The 19,464-nt window shown below is 38.6% G+C and overlaps 1 long non-coding RNA gene across 4 annotated transcripts; it reads left to right on the top strand.

The window, feature by feature from the left end:
• The first annotated feature begins 9 nt into the window (after positions 1-9).
• On the top strand, positions 10-19,464 carry LOC112974540. Of its 4 annotated transcripts, none has more exons than XR_003256328.1 (4): positions 10-57; positions 6,523-6,589; positions 8,813-8,887; positions 18,914-19,464. It is a non-coding gene; the product is annotated as an uncharacterized LOC112974540 (long non-coding RNA). The 4 variants fall into 4 exon arrangements; XR_003256325.1 differs by lacking the exon at positions 10-57 and adding an exon at positions 132-309; XR_003256326.1 differs by lacking the exons at positions 10-57; positions 18,914-19,464 and adding exons at positions 132-309; positions 14,469-14,596.

Genomic DNA, 19,464 nt, shown 5'->3' with positions numbered 1-19,464 from the left:
GGTGTCTCGCGGCGCGTGGGGAAGGTGCGTTCCCGGCTTTAGAGGCATGATGGCAACGTGAGTGGTGACGTCACGGGGCGGCCACGTGGCTGGAGCGCTCCCTTTCGCTCCCCGCTGGGCCCCGTACGGCCAGGAAAGGGGGCGGGGCAGGTGGTTGGCCCCCTGCGCGTGCCTACCTGGGCTGGCGGGGGGCTGGGCTCGCCCGCTTGCGGCAGCCAATGAGGGGCGGCGCCGGCGGTGAGCGTGGCAGCGGGCGGCCGTTAGGAGCGTTAACGCTCGCCGSGGGAAGCCGAAGTCGCGGGCGCGCAGGTAGTCGGGGGCGGGCGCGTCGGGCTCTCGGCGCTCTGTGCGGATGAGTGCCACGGCCCGGCGCCGAGATCCCGTTCTGGGTAGGGACGGGCGCCCACGGGAGGCATGCGAAGGGCCTGCTCCTCCAGCGGGGCGGGTGAGTGTCGTAACTCGCTTTGGGGTAGCTGACCGTGGAGGAAGGCCGTTGCTGAGAGGAGAGGAAGGAGGGCTGTAGGTGCCTTCTCTTCGTCTGTCCAGTCGTGCACACTCTTCCAGGTCCTCTTGTCCAAGCCCCTACGGAGCAGCGTGTGCCCTCGAAGAGACAGCTGGCATCAGTTTCCACTGGCTGCAGCGGGTGTGCTTGGAAACGCTGCGACACCCAATGGGAAACTTGTAAACAAAATACAACCTGTAAGGTTTCTCCCCCTCTACTCAGCCCTGGTGAGGCCACATCTGGAGTACTGCGTCCAGTTCTGGGCTCCCCAGTACAACAGGGATGTGGCACTACTGGAGCAAGTCCAGCGAAGGGCCACAAAGATGATTAGGGGACTGGAGCATCTCTCTTATGAGGAAAGGCTGAGAGAGCTGGGCCTGTTTAGCTTGGAGAAGAGAAGGCTAAGAGGAGATCTTATCAACATGTACAAGTATCTGAAGGGAGGGTGTCGAGAGGATGGGACCAGACTCTTTTCAGTGGTGCCGAGCGACAGGACGCGAGGAAATGGGCACAAACTGAAACACAGACACTTCCATCTGAACATGAGGAAAAACTTTTTCACTGTGAGGGTGACAGAGCACTGGAACAGGTTGCCCAGAGAGGYKGTGGAGTCTCCTTCTCTGGAGATATTCAAAACGCGCCTGGATGCAATCCTGTGCAATGTGCTCTAGGTGACCCTGCTTGAGCAGGGGGGTTGGACTAGATGATCTCCAGAGGTCCCTTCCAACCTCAGCGATTCTGTGATTCTGTGAACAAAGTTACTTATAAACCTCTGCAGTCCCTAAAATCAACAGGCAAGTCTTTTCTGGTCCCTAGAAACAATACATCTGTTAGAGTGAGCCTCCAGGGTTTTCCACCTGCTTATCCTAATTTCCTTACATCATCGCATCACCTTATCAATTGGTGCTGCTATATCAGAGTGCATTTGTTTCCAGATCTTTAATGGCACTTTTATCCTTACATGCCAAGCGTTTACAGAGTCTAAGTCCTGTTATGCTATGTGTGTATCATGAATTTAGTTTCTGAAGTGCTGCAGCACAATGTAATTTTGATCATTCAAGATACTGCTAAAATAAATCAATCTTTTTCTTACTGTGTACTATGCTTTCTTATTTAAATTTCTTATTAATCAGTACCCTCTATCTTCCATTTTAGCTGCAAGTCACTATCTGTGTTACAGAAAGTAGTGAAAAATGAGCAAAATATAGAGAGTAAGCCCTCTTTAGATATGCTTCTTAAAACATATCTTTTGTAACAAAAAAAGTCTTATTTTAGACTTAGGTTTATCTTTAACTGTCAAAGACTTTTTACAGTAGTGGTCATTAGTAATGGAATTACTAACAGAACCTGAAAACAGAGGGAATGTTTTTTAAGAAGAAACATGTCTAGCATTATAAGCTGATTTCAGTAGCAAAGTTACATTGTTTTGTCATTTGGCCCAAGTACTACTCCTCAAGTGATAATAGGTATACTGGATATACTATATCTTCAGTCTTGAAAACACTCATGCAATCTTTAAGCAGTATGGCAGAGCTATTTCCAGTAGTGTCTACAATGAATTCTYATTCTCCTCATCTGCCTGAGAAAGGGAATATCATTTCACTGAATATAAGTAGGAGAAACAGAGGAGGTAATTTGCCTTCCTTTTCCTTCCATTTGCCTTTGCAGCAGTGAAGAAGAAAATATTCATTTAATGCTTTTTCAAAGAAAAGCCAATGCAGTTGAATAGTTTTCACTCATTTTTTCCTGCTGTCACTGATTCTGATTCTAAAGCACAAAAGATTGATCAGATTGACTGAGTGACATATGCTTGTTTTTGAGTAAGACCTCTTAAGCCTCACGCTAAATATTTGTTGAAGAGAAAATACAGCAGTGATGTGACTTGGTTTGTCTCCTCTTCTGGGCTTGCATCAGGCTGTAGTGTGCCTGAGGACATGCCCCCTATGCCACTGGCTCAGCACTTTTAAGTGATGGCCTGAGGAAACCGGTAGTCTGARTACACTAACCCTCATTAGTGTGCTGCTGCTGTGGGAACCTATGCCTTGACATCAGCTTTCAGAGCCAGTAACTTGGCACCTCTGTCTTGCTAGGTGGAGGTAAGGCATTACCCTTTTTCATAATACTTATGGAGCTATACAGGGTCTATAGATTAATATTTTTAGCTTTACTAAACTGCTGTAGCACAAAGCTCTCAGCACTTGTGGGTCACCTTCTTTACCTTGGTGGGTTAATCCTCTACCTGTGTATTTGCTGACATGTTCTGGTGGCATAAAGACTTTTTTCCTTAATGAGGTTTAAGTAGGCTTTTATGTACTTTTTTTTTTCTGGCCTTTCATATTTTGGGCCATGCATAGTAACACCCTAATCATGTGACCACAGCCCCAGTGGAAAAAGGTTGTAATCCATCTGTTCCCTCACCTTTGTTTTAAATTGCTGATCAAAGTAGTACAGGCTTCTGAAATCATAGTATAGGCTTCTCTAGCTTTTGGGGCACTATACAAAGACATGGATTTCTGAGTTGACTCTCAAATATATGTGTACAAGTACTATGCATGCTACTCAAAAAGATATTCCAGGAACACAGGACAAAAAAACAGCCTTTCTGCTGCATGATATTCTCAGTTCTTTAGCCCCTTTTGCTTGGGCTGAGATTAGACTGTTCAAGTAGGAGATGTCTGTTTAAATAAGTTACAAACTTGTCCTCTTTGAAAAAAAAAAGATTATCATGAGCTTAAGTGCTAACCAGAATACTGAATGAAACCAACAATATAGAATCACGGGATAATTTAGGCAGGAAGGGACCTCTGAAGGACATCTAGTCCAGTCCCCTACTCAGAGCAGCTGTAACTAGATAGGTTGTTTGAGGCCTTTTCCAGTATCTTTGAGTATCTCTGAGGATCGAGATTCCACAACTTCTCTGGGCCCCTGTTTCAGTGCTGATACTGGTATCATGGTGATTTTTTTTTCCTTAGTCTAGTCTGAATTTCCTGGAACACAGTTTGCATCTGTTGATCTTCTCCTACCACTGTGCATTTCCAAGGAGAGTCTGGCTGCATCCTCCCTACATCCTCCCTTTACGTAGTGGTGGACAGCAATAAGATCACTCCAAAGCTTTCTCTCTTGAGGCTGAACAAACCCAGCTTCCTCAGTTGCTCTTCATATGTCTTGCCCTCCAGTCCTCAATAATCTTGTGGCCCTCCACTGGACTCATTTCAGTATGTCAATGTCTGTCTTGTACTGGGAAGCCCAAAACTGGCACAGTATGATCTTTCATCCAAGTTTGGTTCAAGGTGGGTTTTTTTCTTCTTGAATGTATGTCAGTTCTTTATTGTGTACCAATAATGTCGAGAAATCTTTTCAGAACTGTAAGCAACCTGTTTGCTTAACATGTCAGTAGCACAGCTATCCCTGTTCTGAGGCAGAAAAATCTCTCTGGTGGAATTCCACTGCTGTAGTGCCTAAAACACTGGAGATGGCAGCAAACTCCAGGAAGCAAACAATGCTGCCAGCCCAAAACAGTGAGACAACTTTTGCCATGTTCCCAGTATTACTGTGTAGTCTATGCAGCTTGCTGAAGTTTCCATTATAGTACACTGAGCTATAAATCAGAACTTGAATGCTGGCTGTTTGAATGTAATCCTGACTGAAACTTTCTGTAAACTTTATTTTTGGTTAACAGTCAGTATGCAATTCAGCAGGGTTATATAATATGTAAGTTAGTAGGTTGTGTAGACTACAAGATAGAACAGAACTGTTTTCTGGACTATGTATCTTCTGTCAGTTTTACATATATGTCACATTGTCCCTATCTGAAAAATGATATCAGCAGTATGTAAGCGTTTTTTTTAGAAGCATTCTGTAATTTCATTCACATATGGAACTGTGTAACTATTTAACATAGTTCAGTGACTTCAAGATGAAGTTAAACTGGAAATGAGGTATATATATTTAGCAGTAAAAATAGGGAGTTAATTTACCCAGGGTATTAGATAAGTAGCCTCTAGCCTCTTTCCCTTAAAGTTGTTAAATCCAGATCAAAAGTATTTTGAGTGTTCCAACTCAGACAGAAACTTTACTGGCTTGATGCAGAAATTCTGAGAATTTCTCTGCATCTATTAAACAGGTCAGACAAGATAATCATAAATAGCACTTCTGAGTTGAAAATTCACTTTAAGTATTTATTTTGACTTCCTGCTGTTTTATATTAAACATAGAGGAAGCCTTACTGTATTTAATATTGATCACTTTTATGGTAAAGCTTAACTATCCAGACAGTGTTCCTTTCAGTAAGTAGCTCCCATTACCCAAGCAAGATGTCAGGGTAAAACAGAGAGGCTGCACATGGATGTTAAAGGATGTCCATGGACTGTTGGGGGAACTATGCTGGAAGAGTGCACTGCAAGTGCAGTGTCAAGGCTTGCAAGCCCAAGTTCTGGCCTCCCAGTCGATTCAGGTCTGTTGCTGACCAGGAGTTGAAGTTAGAGAGGAAGAGTCACTACTGCCATCTCAAGCATCATTAGTACCTAACAGCAAAAGTTAAATTACATTGCATTATTTGGTTATAACTGGCTTTTTCTTTGTCTGATTGTCTTCTTGCTGTTAGTTGTATGAAAAATTTAATGCTGTCTATTCCTATGAGACAGATGGTCAAGAATCTTGATTATACTGTAGCACAATAGGGATGAAAGATTAAAAATACCCAATTAGGTCATCTTGTCCTCCCTCTGTCAGTGAAATTATGTTCCTTCCAGTACAGTGAGTGAGTTGTCTGACCTAGTTTTAATAGAATTCTAGTCAAAATTTTCACAATATCATTTGCTTATTTTCTCAGCTGCACTCTTGTGACTTCCATCATCTTTTACATGCATAAAGGCAAAGACCAGGATAACAACAAGGCTGAAGATTAATATTCAAAATGAGGAAGAAAGTTGAAAATTTTCTTTCCTTTCATTTTAAGTAAATAAAAAAATAAATTTGCATAAACTCATCCTAAAAATTGTGCAAATATACCTGATCATTAAATACTTCACCCAGTTATGTGCTATCATTTTGGTTTGTTTGGTACCAATATCCACTGAAATATATGAAAAGAAAGTTTTCTAAACCATAAATTGGGCACAGACTCAAGACCGTCTTCACTGTAATCGGTGCTTCCTGGAAGTTAAGAAGTGTGTTAGAATGACCACAGTCTTTTAATAGCTTTATTAGGAAASTGACAGCAGTGTGTGGAGCATTGTACTGGGAACAACTAGAAGAGAACTATCTTAGTGCTTTAAACAGATCTCAAAAGAGGAAGTCTTGTCCTGTGTTTGCTTATTTTGATCCCCCATTGCATTGCCTGCATGTTATTTTGTTATATACAGAATCTGTGTTTTATTTCAGGATGCAATAGGTGGCAGTCTTTATCTTCTGCTTGTCTTGTGCACTAGCAGTTAATGAGTCTTTTTCTCCACACTAAGAACAGCTAATCTGCTCAGGTTGGAACAGCAGAAAGCCAGGAAAGCTGAGCTTTTCCCATAATCTATCTGCTTGTACTGAAGCCATAAATTAAACCTCTGTAAACTGTTCACCAGGCACCCAGACTCTGGCAAACATGAACATGAACCTGCAAGGAAGTGGCATTTAACCCTCACCCATCCTTTCTTGCCATGGTCTGCTTTAAGAGCTGAAGTGACAGAAATTAATTAAATCCTTTTATAAAGCCCCCAATCCAAAAACACAGACACATTTTACCCTTTATAATTGGGCAGGGTTGCTCACAGTAGTTTTGCCTTGCACAAGAAAGGCAACAGAACTGAGAGAGATAAGGCTGAGAAGAAACACCAGACACTGATTGGACAAGTACTGGGAGCAGAATCCACAGAAAAGAGCTAACAATCTAGTTTAGCCTGGCTGCTGCTAAAAATGTCTCAACATGTGAAGAAAAAAAACCTGTCTTCGGTGGTTTGATTATGTTTAATCAGACTGGAATTTTTCTTTTATTAAATTGGTTTGAATAAAATACTGTATTTTTTTTCTAGAGCAGTGCAGAAAGTTTTTGATAGCCTTCTCCAATCAAAAGAAGTCACACTTGTTGGCCTGATGCAGGTAAGATTTAACAAAACTTAGCTTTTCAAGTTGAGAAAGTCCCAAAACATGATGGACCTGCTCTCTACTGCAGCTGACTTAAAAGGAAAGTCAGCCTGCAGAGAAGTCCAATACTCCCATGATCATAAATGGAAATTAAGAATACATGCTTAAAAAAAACGTATTACTCCTATGACCTATCCATTAGCTACATTGTTTATTCTATGATCTTTTGTTTTTAAAATCCCTTTCTACTATAATTCAGGAAGAAGCTGAAATAACTTTATCTTCTGTTCATTACACGGAACAAGTGTAAAGGAGAAATTTACCTAAGTTATATTGCCCAAAGTAATGTCTCAAAATACTATTTTCTAGTATCCTTGCTTTAAAATTCTTGAAAACTGGAAATTATCTGTAATGTATAGTAAACAGGAGTTGCCATACTTCTAAACATTTACATAAATTCTAAATTATAGTATCTTATATAGAAGAATAAAGGATAGAATCATACAAGAAAAGAATCCAAAGGAGGAAATCTCATTTTTGCCTTGTTTCAGACATCAAAAATTTTGGTGTCGGTAGTAAGACATTTAACTAGCTTTAGGTTACATATGCAGCATCCTTTAGTAAATAACTCTAAATTGTGATTTAGAAGTAGCTGGAATTAACATAATTAATATAAAATGGATAAATGTTCTTAAATTTGAAGTTTTAAAGGCCAAATGTTTTGAGAATTAACATAATGTAATTAAGTACTGAAATATACTCAGTGATTTGATTTTGATACTCCATAGTTTCATAGCTTTATTTTTAATTTAATAGTCTTTACAAGAATCTTCACAAGGATCATATATTTTAATTTATGTAATATTTTAAATGAAATTCAAAGCACTGATGCTGTCACATCTCTCAGTAAGCGACATGAATTCAGAACCCTTGAGGATCTGGGAGCATACTAACCAAGCAACTCTTTAAGATGGCCTCATAGGTGATTTCATTTAGCCTTTGGTGTGCTTTGACTTAGTTGTTCATCCTATTAATTCTGGTATAATAATGCCTATAGCATCAGAGTATCTGAGGAGGAAGTCCAGAAATTCATACTGACTTCATCCAACACTTAACTGAATATATTTATTTATATTTATGTCATTCTTTCTATCTGTAAAACAGTGAAGAATAGCATCTGCTATACTGGAATCTAACAAGGATAATGTCGATAAAGTTCTATCAATAACACGTACATAGTATTATCGTCATCTTGGTACATTGTGACTTTATTAAAAACACACAAAGCAAGTGTTTGTTAAATACCAAAGACTAAAGTCAGCAGTGAAATAAATACTAGATGCAGGCTGATGTATATGAATTACAAGTTATATGGGGAAATGCAAGTAGTAAGCAGGTGCATTGTAAATACTGTTTTTAGAAGAAGTATATGAACGTTCTTGAAGATCCATCTTTCTCTGTTCTGAGGTCAATATAAGAAGCTGAACTTTTAAGAACTATTTTTATTGTTGTATTTCTGTACATCCATTCCATACTGTATCTTCTATCACTTTACTCTTCCTTCACACACACAATCTCAATCCTGATAAGTAATTATGAACCATCATGTGTCTAGTCAGAAATGACATGGAACAAGTTTCTTTAGTGCCAGTAGGCTTCTTTTCCCAGTGCAGTGATGGGATATATGTACTAATTATACTAATCTGCTGAATGCTGATATGAGAAGTCTATACTATACACATAAAAAGTATCCAGAAATAGTATCCAGAAAAGTTAAATAGAAAGTATCCAGAGAGTTATATTCCTGAGCTCAATAGCTAAGAAAAATAATATGTATTTTTAGGGTAATATCAAATCTCCTTTTCTATATTGAATGGAAACATCTGCTAAATATTTCAAAAGAGTAAATCCTTGATTCTTTTCTGCCTGTTTTTTAAAGACATACAGGAACTTTCAAATGTCTGTCCAGGGTAATGACGACATTTTAAGAGACAATAGTCCAAGGTTTTTTTACCTGAATGACATCAGTGACAGCTCCAATCCAGAGGTCATCCAAGGAAAGATAAGCAAGGGTCAGAAGTTCCACAAAAATGAAAGTCTTTCATCAGCCTAATTCTCTTGCATTTCTCCCTTTTCACCCATGTGTGCAAAATCTGACAGAGTGCCAGTTCAGTCCTTAATTCGCATCAGCTCCTCATTAAGATACATTGGAAACAGAAAGTAATCCCTCTGTTGCAGGTATAAATAAAAGATCCTGGAACAGTGTTGGATTATCTGGCTTCACAGTTCTGAAGAGAAGAGAGCTTGAAGAGAGTAAGTTTTAACAGTGCACTGTTGGAAATAAACCTGGCTTATGCAACCTCCCTTCTTCTAACATATCTGGAATTTAAAAACTTGAAAAAGCTGGATTTTAGGTTTGGGACAAACTCATCTTATTAGGGCTTGCACAATTGGCATGGCCTCCAATTTTTTAAGTAGATCAAGGTCTTGGTACATGACAGAATTAATTAGAGGACCAGGACCACAAATTAGAACTTCTTTTAAAATGAGTAAGCCAGCTGTCTAAGCAGATTTTCGAAAGCTTTCACTACTATTATTGTGTTCGTTCCTTTCATTTGAATTTTAAAAGAAGCAAATTCATCATTTGATCTCAGAGCCTACTGCTACTAGCAATGTTCTTTTCCAGCTGAGCCACTGCTACATGCCTTTTATTCTTCTGTGTTCCTTTTATCACTTCAGCGTGCTCTTCCATGTGTTGCAAAGTACAGATGGTGAAATGCTTTAGGTCATGCAATGTTGTCTATTAATTCTTTTGTGAGCTGTGGTGCCAGCTAATCCCCATTTTTCAAATTCTGATTAACTCTGTACAATCAGTCTCTTTTGGTTTGATCATTAGGCCTGAAGTAAAGAACAGCTCTTAGCAGCTAAAAGTCAAAGGCATTAAGCCAAGTTGTTCTTCCACAGACATCCCTGCAATTTATTGACTTAACTGAAACTATAAAGGATAGCTAAGGGGAAATTTTTATAGTGATAAAGTCTTTACAAATATTAGAAATAAAGCTATGTCAGAGAGCTACAGTAGGTACAGAAGAAAGCATGCTCCAAACAGATGATCAAATATACCAATGGGGTAATTTAATAGAAAGAAAAAAGGGGAAAGAAAACAGTGAGTGACAGAGAAGCAAACTGTTAGTTAGAGTGACAGATGTAGAAAATGGTATATAGTATTACAATAAACATCATAAAGCATTCGTTTGGCCAGGACTAACAGTATGAATAGTATAAACCTGTGGAAAGAAGATTAGGAGGGAACTGTGCACATAACTTACTTGTAGCACTGGTGAAGTAAACCGTTTAGAATAAAACAGTAACATTATTAATACACACATGCAAGTCTTGATGTTGGGCTGCACCCAAACATTGTCTTTTCAAAAAAGTAGCTTGATAATGAAATGTGACATTTTGTGTGTTTTAAAAGCACAGCCAACAGAAACAGAGACTTTCCACAGTGTACAGGGCTATCATTTAGTATCTGCCCCCTAAATGTGGTAGGCTTAGTGGCATTTGTGTTGAACTCAGTGTAATTTCTCACAACATAGGTTAGGCCAATCCAACAGCTTGCTCCTCCTGAGAGGGGAAGACCACATTCCATGCACATGCATTTGTACACTTCTGCCACTTACCTTTCATCAGCTCTAGGGCTTACTAGATTCTCCCCCTCAACAGGACAGATTCAGCTTATTAATCAAGCAAGAAAGAAAACAGATAATTTTCTGCTAGAGGATTGAATTAGCACATAAAAAGGGCCCTTCAGTGTAAAGAGATTTCACAAAAGCACTACGCACATGGGAGAAGCAGACAATAAAGTAAGACCTCTTCTTTTCAATAGCAATCAGTTCAAGCTATCACGTGTTATGTTGCTGTCCATTGTTTCTCTTCTGCATCCTCTTACTAATATAACTTTATCTGTTTGTCTCAAACTTTTTTTACAGAGTTTAGAAATAAATAAGAAATGACACTTTTCTGGATCATTTCACTTCAAATTAATGAGCAGTCCATTGAGTTAAGCTGCCTGAACAATGCAGAAGGTGCTGTTAAGAAATCTGATTAATGAATACAGAACCACCACCTACAACTGGAAGCTAAGTCCTGTCATAGTTGTAGGCTGTGCTTCTCTACTTTCCAGCTTAAAAGACATTTGAGGAATTCCTATATTCTTTAGAAAAAGTAGTGTGACAGTATCCAGTTGTAATGGTATCCTCTCTGCTGTTTGGCATTTTTGCAGAGAGAGATGTTGCATGAATACACTTCAAATTTATAAAGCAATAAGATGAGCAGGGTTAGGAGAAGAGCTGCTGTGAGCTGTACATGCAGTTCCCTTTAGTCTTTCTTTCCTATTTGCCCATCTTCGCTAACTTTCTACAACACTAGCATTCTTAGCCCCCATGTCAAATTGCTGTAAATACTCCKATACAGTAACAGTTACCGTACTCTGCTACATTGCTGTCTATTTGCTGTTGCATCTGATCTTACTGTAAATGCACAACCTACATTCTTGATTTAATCACTGCTTGGCAATTGCTGTGACCCTCCTTCCCTTACCAGAGAGCACACAAACAGCTTGGTAAGCAAAAAGGAAAGGAAGGCAAGCTTATGAGTACATGGGACACTGACAAGGCGTTGGTAACACCTGAGTAAACTTTGTAAGTTCTCACTGAATTATTCCAGGACTTTGCCCAAGGAGGAAGGAACTCCACTCCCCTATTTCCAAGGCAAAATGAAATGCAGGTTAGGTCTGACAGCTGTGGCAACCAGATCTCTGTGTCACTGTCAGTTGCACATCTGACTGTAATCATCCGACTACAGTAGTTGACACTCTAAGAGCAAATGACAAGCAATGTGAATGTACATGTTTACAGTTTGAGGAGCTGTGAACCAGTCTGGTCCAGTGTGTTGGCATGCTGTCTGTGTACTTCTCTTCCTTTTGGGTAGGGGGAATGCTACAAGAAAATTCTTGAATGACTTACGCTTGTTTTCATACATTTTGTAAGCAGGAGTTTTCAGGTTAGTTTACAGATGGCTTTACAAAGAATGAAATTCAAGAAATTGAGGACCTGACTGTTACACAAAGGTGTGTAAAGACTCCTTTACAATAAAGTTCCTTTCTCCCATGCTAGCACAAACCTTTGAAAGACACTTTCAGTTTTTTAGATGACTACTATAATGATGCTTTTTAGTAAATGGAAATCCTAATCCTAAGACTGCAATTTCAAGAAATAATGTGAATGGATCTAGCAACTCCTTGCTGCTGCTCCTCCCTCTCACTTTCAATCACTCCCACCACTTACCAGACCTCTTCGTTAGCTGATCCAACTCATTAACTAAGCAGAAAACTAATCCAGAAAAAAGATAGTTTCCTGCATGATTAGCAAGATGAAATGGTTCATTATCCGAAGGAGGAGGCAGAAACTCACAACTGAGAACAGGGAGAGAAGAGAGGGAGAAAAGGAAAGGAAGGGCAAAAGTTACTCTTATTTTGGCAAGAGTGAGCTGTCATACAAACCTTAGAGCCTTAGAGATGAGACTGCTCATGTCTTCTGAACAAAGAACTGGTAGTTACCTTAACTTCAAACAAGATTTGCAATACTGAATTAATATTAATGAACATATTAATGAGCATTATTGCACTTTAGGACACTAAAACTAGTTTTCCCAAAATACAAAATACTAGTGTAATCTAATGCTACATGTAGCAAAAGAGAAAAATCATAACTAATCAAAAATGTTCAAGTTTTTAAAAATCAAAGATTATAATTATTTCTGCAGAGAGACATGTATATTAAAATTCATGCTCTTGGTTTTGAGGAAATTAGAAGCTGGCTTAATCAGTGCTGTTATTTGGATCCACAGAGTTAGAATTGAAAAGAGGTAGTTGGGAGAAAATAAGCACTGTAGATGGAAATAAATATAAAAACAGAAGGTGAAATATGAATAGAGAAAATATAATTGTGATTAGTGGAGTCTCAAATAAACAATTCTACCTGTGAGCAGGAAGAAAGAATGGAAATGTATAAGCAAAGGAAACAGAGGAAGCAAAAAGTTGCTTTGAAAGAAAACTTTGAGGAAGACGAGGCAAATGGGGTGAGCAGAAGTGAGAAGCCAAAAGAAGCAGAAAAAAGGATATAAGGGTGTGTAAGGAAAAAACAGAACTGAAACAAGGATGATCATAGTCAGTGTAAGCTTGAATCCCTGAAATGCACTGATACATTCTCCTAGGAAGTATGTCCTCACACATGTCACCTGCCATATTCACACAACCCCAAACATAGAATGCATGTTTTAGAATCATCAGGTTTCTAGGATCCTGACTGCTGCTATTTAGTGTAAGTTATTACTTCCAAACCTGAAGAAAGTTTGGAAGATGGAGTGCCAATCTGCTATTTCTGCACAAAATGCACTAATTATAGGGCAATGTCACCATCACAGCAAGGTAGTAGTTCTTTCCCTGTGCGGTTGAGTTTATGCAGGAAGAAAGAAGGATTTGAAAATTTTTTTTAATATCATTCCTGTTGTTTGGGGCAGACATGTACAAATATTAAATCCAGTTGTTGCCTAGGTGATTTCATCACTTATTGACTTTTGTAGCTCATTGCAATTTTAAATACTTTTTCTGGCTATTTTTTTACTTTGTCTTCTGAAGCTCAGCCAACTTTAAAGTATAACCAAGTCCTTTTCAGGTACATACATTTTACCATAATCATTATGATTACTAGTAGAACAAAATGCCATCTACAATACTGATCAACATCTGACACTTCAGAAAAAAAAATATATATTCAGTCTTCTGTGTTTGAACAGTTGTGTGCTCTGGTAGCAGTCTTGCATTTGAGTTGTAAGAAGCCGGGCACAATTCTGTTTCGTTGGGCTCTAATACCAACTGGTTAAGTGATCCTGAGTGCTCAAGGCAGGTAGGACAACATAACTATGTTCAGCATAGAAGAACAGGAAGGTAGAAATGCATGGGAAATGAGTTGCACATAGCACAGGAGACCATGATGGGAGGGGAGATAGTCAGCTTTTTACTCTTTTTTTAATGAAAGGAAAAGAAAAAATGTTGATAACTGTCTACCTGTGTGCAGTTTACAATTTACCAGGGTTCTCTTTCTAAATCCACTATCAAAACAAGTTCTATTCTGCAGGGCAGAAGAGCATCTCGTGAAATCTGACTGGATTGTGTATGGGGGTGGGGAGAACAATGGAGATTAGATTTTACATTAACTTTTTACATGCTGGTTACAGTTCTGTGTTTTGACAGACTGGTCTCTCTTACTTTGCTTTAGTTTCGCAGAAGGCTGCTGTATCTGTAAAATAGGTCATGCTCCCACTGAGTCAGTTTTTGTAGATTATTGGCCATCCGCAGATTATCATAGACAATCATAGTACATTTCAAGTTCTGTATAATTTGAGTTCCACAGGAACACAAACTTCAACATGCAATACAGGATTTCTCTGACAATTTTATACTCAATTTTCTTGTCTAATCACTGATATTTTCCTCTTAAATATTCCTGTGATTTAGGAAAGGGATACATGGGGGAGGGGGGTTAATTTTGTAATCTGTTAAATACAATTAAAATTTCAGTTCAATAACGTTATTTTAAAAGGAAATAGAATCTCTAAAGCAGTGGTTCTTAAATTGTTTTAATTAAACAGACTGTTGACCATGCTCATTTTTTTCAGTGGACTGCCATCTGCTTTTTCAAACACTTAACAGTTGTTTTCATAAATTTACTATTTATATTTATATCTATTTCATAGATCACTTGCTCTTGCTTTGCTGACCATCTGGAACCACTGTTTTAAAATCTCTTAGCTCTATGTTTAATTATTTCAGGTGTCTTCATCCATTGCCTATTCAATTTCTTCCACAACTATTTGCTGCTTTGAAATTATTGAAAAGTTCAGACTAGTTTATGAATTAAAATGCTTAGAAAAATATGAAAAATCTTACTTGTGACTGATAGAAGCTCAAAATGGAGGGTAATCATTTTTCAGTTTCTGTTATCTGCTTTTTAATAATGGGTGATCTGTGCTTAATCCTTTGGTTATTTCTTATTTTACTAAAGGAATTAATGCAAAGAGATACAACCAGGCACACAGAAAAATCTGTTCTTGTTTTTCTTGTTAGTTTTCGTTACCAATGCTGCATTCTATTACTTTAAGAGTTTTTCAGTACTAAGTCCCATTTTACAGTGCATATTGCTCACCTTGATTAAAAATTGCTTAGGCAAGGAGATACAGACTGTACTAATCAATGTTCCTTGCCCAGTATTTTCCCTACAAGTGAGCCTAGACTTTTTCTTTGGAAAGGCATATTTATACCCTTTATTTTTATTTCAGAGTTCATCCATTTTGATTAATAGAGTGAAGGTGTTCCCTTAAAGCACTAAGCTGGATCATGTTTTTTGTTTCTGGAAGTTCTTTATGATCACATGGCAGAGGTAACTGTAGGGGCAAACTTTTCTGGAAAGCAGTTGTCACTCACATGAGGAAGTGCAATTGTGCTCTTTCTCTCTGCAAAATTTGCAGAGGCCTTGTTTCTGATTCGTGTTAACCTTAATCCAAGAAAAAATAAGGGTGAGTTGATCCTATTGTTTATTTCAGCTTTTAAAAAGATTGCCAAAGACAGTGTTGCATAATGTCATTTTGCAATTGGTAAATGTAAATACAGAGAAGATACATTTTAAATATTTGCACTCAGGAAGGCTAGTGTATTAGCACTGTTAGAAGATGGTGATCTCTGATGTTCTCATTGCTATAGTAATAAATTAACAGACTGCTCTTAATTAACTTGGTCCCCATTGAAAAATAAAGATACAGATCTCAGATTAATCCATGGGTAATAGATGTAGTGTTCTATAAGAATAGGTGTAATATGAAACTAAATTTTTCAGGTGCTAGTACTGTGGAAATTATAGCATCCTCCTGCTTCTCTTCATCTATTAGTTGTTTTGCCATGTCATTCTTTGAGAGAATGGATGTAACAACAAAAAGGTGTGAAACAGAGGGTTCTTTCTATGTCATCATTACGTTAAAATACAACAGAGGAACTCTTAGGAGCATCTGAGGCTTCTCTGCTTCCCCCACCGTTGCATGCTACCACGCTACTTTAATTACAGATTATGAGATATCTGTTATATTTCACATCCAAAAAAGTGAAACACTCAAAAATCAGGAAATGAAGGTGGAGTTTCCTTTGCAGGTTTAATCTAGTCCCTGGACATGTGCATTAGAATATTGTTTTTAAGTATTTTAACTCACTGTTGTTTCCATAGGACACATGACTGATTTAGCAAATGTGTGGTTATTCGATATTTTTTTCTCATTTCTACATTTATTTTTCCTAGCCTGCCCGGGTTCTTTTCTCTTTTTCTTATCCACTGTTCAGCTCTGTCTTGATCTCTGCTTCCACCAGTTATTTATTCCATTGTCCTCTTTCCACGTAAACTATACTGACTATGATCAACATCTCTAATTTACTGTGCTCTATAAATTATCCAAAGCTGTATTTTTCAGCTTCTTGCTGCAGTCTACTTTTCCAGCCACTCCCCAAAATCTGACTGTTGTTCCTTCTTCGTCTGAGTCAGGATTCTGCCTCATTCTACTACACAAAAAGATAGGTGGACCACTGGTAACACAAGAGTATTTCAGTTCTACCTCTCACAGTGCTGACCACGTGCAGACACTTAGACATATCCCATCTCCCATGGTTCAGACCTGTACCATTCCCTTCCTCATGGTTCAGGCCTGTACCATTACAAAATAACTAATATCTGAATTAGTTCAGGCTCAGTGGCACATTAAATAGTCCTGCTGAGAGGCAAAGTATATTAAAGCAGTACTGCACTGAACTAACATGATTACATGGCTCTTGGGCCAGATTTGCAGAGTCACAACTGTACAAAACATGTGCAATCACTGACAGATTTAGGGAGTACAAGTAAATGGTAAATCCTGCTCAGATCATGCCACACCAAGCTAAAGCATGCTTACTGTAGATGGAGTATTTAGAGAGGTTATGGCCAAGCCCTAAGAAGTCTCTAGGAACTATATGCAAACTGATTCCTTGATAAACTTATATGTTAGCCACATTTGGTGGATTTACATTTTATTTTTTAACAGAAGCAGCAAAAAGGTATCCAGTACCAGAGCTAGGCCACTGTAAAATTTCAAGCCTTTTCTAAGTTATCTGTTAACTAAGACATTATGTAACATTAAAGTATTTATTCAGTTTTGATTCTAGAGCCAAGATTGAATCAGTACTGATTCAATCTTGGTCGGTGTTTGACAGGCTCACATAGCAGTGTTCATTAGGAGTTTTTAAAGTATCACATACTCTAACCATTTGCAAAGGCAGTTCAGTAAGAACTAACCTTAACAGCTGCTGTCACCAAAAGAATCAGTCCAATTTCCTTTACTCTATCCTAGTTGTGCAGTCCTGCTTTCTCCRCTGTCCTGACTGTAGTACTCATCTTCTGTGATCCTTCAGTATACCAGTTAAACTCATTCAGCCAAGAGAAGCATTCCCTTTATTTAGGCTAGATTTGGGACAATGAGGTCTTAGATCAGTTCAATCATGTCATTAAACTACGTCTATCAATATGCCAATACGGGCAAATCTCTTCCTCAGCAGAGGAAAACAGYTTTGTAAATGATTTGCTATTGCCAAAGGATCTTGATCATGCTGGAAGAGTAGTAGAAAAACAAAAACACTGAAATATGAGAGACAGGTGACCTGATCTTGGAAAGGGTTTTTAGTCAAAGTCTTGCAAGCTTTGGTTTCATTAACACCTGTTTAACTGAAAGTCCTGATAGACATCTGGGAACTGGGAACTTTTTTCCAAAAGAAAACTGAAGAAAACTGTTATTGCTGAAGCTGTCATCTCAGCAGTTTGTATTGGCATACTACTTGAAATACAAACAGAAGTTGGAACTCCATTTCTAATATAAAATAACATAAAATAAAACCCCACAAATATACAGAAGGGAGTTTTCTGAAAAACAACCTTTTAGATTTCCTGAATTTTCAAAATCTATGCATACTGTTGCATAATACCTTTAACTCCTAGATAAGAATAAGAGGGGACAGATGTTTATTTCCCAAAGAGTATCTCAGTACCTTGTCGGCACTATACACCTGTTGGGGTAGCTGTATACATCTGAACGTGCCAGAGAGCACTTTTTATTGCCTAATAAAACTAGATTGGGCAAGAAAAATTCTTGCAATGCAATGTGTATTACATAGATATTCGTAATAGATAACATCTATTGATATATAGTATTTGAATAGATAAAGTTTTAATCATATAGCCATATTTAGTGTTTAAAAGTCAATGGACACAAATAACATGATAAGAAGTATAATGTATTAAGTAACTGAATTAGTATTCAAGGTCTATCAAGCTTACCTTTGAACCAAGTTAAAAAAGAGCAGGAGGCAGAAAGAAAGACTAGAAAATCATCCACTCAGCAGCAAGTAATTCTGAACTCGTAAGGAATATAACATAGATCCACCTGATTTTCTCCTTTCTCACTTTGGAAGGTTTACAGAGGATAGCTGTAGACTTTTTAAAAGATTTTTATAGGTTTCCAGCAGCTGCACTACCGTGGAGTACTAGAGTGTTGTAGCATTGTCACAGGGGTACGTGGCAGTTCAGTTAGTCACAGCATGAGGGAGCAAGATGGCAATCAGAGAACAAACCTAAGTGATGTTTGTAGTTAATTCACCATCTCTCCTCTGTAGGAAGCAAAGGTGACTGTGGGAATCCCCAACTCCAAACACAAAAGAAAAGGATTTAGTTCATCTTGAGAGGTTAAGACACCTTTTTTGCCAGAGACTTAGAATCCTTCAGGAGCTTTTAAAAATCATTTTAATGCATGTGTGTACACCAAACCCACAGCAAGTCCCTGCCTGCCCACACTCTTGTTCTTCTGTTATAGGTGGATGTCAGGGCCCTAAATGCACCAATAGGCCTTAATGGTGCTGACTAGCCTCACCTGGCCTGCACTCACACTCTGCCCATGGGCCCGGGGCTCCATTTAAGCTCAGCTCTGGACCTTCAGCCCCTGCCTGAGCTACTTTGGAGGAGTGCTGGTCTCTGGCTTTGATGCTTAGATGGACCTGTGACCTACACTGTAACTGGCTTGTCTCCTGGTTAGGTCCCTTGGATGAATGCTGTAACTTGTCTCTAGCCTGATCTGCTGGTTAGATATTAGAGTCATGTTGTAGCCTTATCTTTAGTCCTGTCTCTGGCCTTGTTTCCTTTTGCTGCTGACTAGACTCCCTGAATGGACTCTGAACCTAGTTCATGCCTTGCCTGGGAGCATCTATGGACCCTGTTATAAGCACTTGACTCTGCCCACTGTGTCTGGACCCTGTGGGATTGTGTCCTGTTGGTGGGGTCACTACCTGCACTGGGGGTAAATCTTGGCTTCTGCCTTGCCTGCCTTCGAGGAACAGACGGACCTCACTGCTCCCTGAAAGAGGAAATTGACACATCACATTAAGGACACTTAGTACCTTAAAAAGCAGAAGATTCATACCTTGTTTACTTCCTGCCACACAGAGAAGAGGATTGGAAGAACTTTAATCTGAGCATAATATTCAAAGATGCTTAGATTTTTCTATCTTCTATGTGTTTTTTTCTCTAGAGTCTGAGGGATTTTTTTTTTACAGTTTTTCCTCCTTCTTTCCTTCCTTATCAGACCTCTCTATAAGATTATTCCATACTTGTCAGAAAGTTCACACAAATAATTTATTTGAAAAGAAAAATAAAATTAGAAAATTACAGGTAGTAAATTATGTATGCACCTATATCTGTGTACGTATA

This window comes from Apteryx rowi, unplaced genomic scaffold (assembly GCF_003343035.1).
Source record: "Apteryx rowi isolate R43461 unplaced genomic scaffold, aptRow1 scaffold_61, whole genome shotgun sequence".
Classification (NCBI taxonomy): domain Eukaryota; kingdom Metazoa; phylum Chordata; class Aves; order Apterygiformes; family Apterygidae; genus Apteryx; species Apteryx rowi.
The sequence above is the reverse complement of the archived record's forward strand: the minus strand, read 5'-3'. Positions and strand labels throughout refer to the sequence as shown.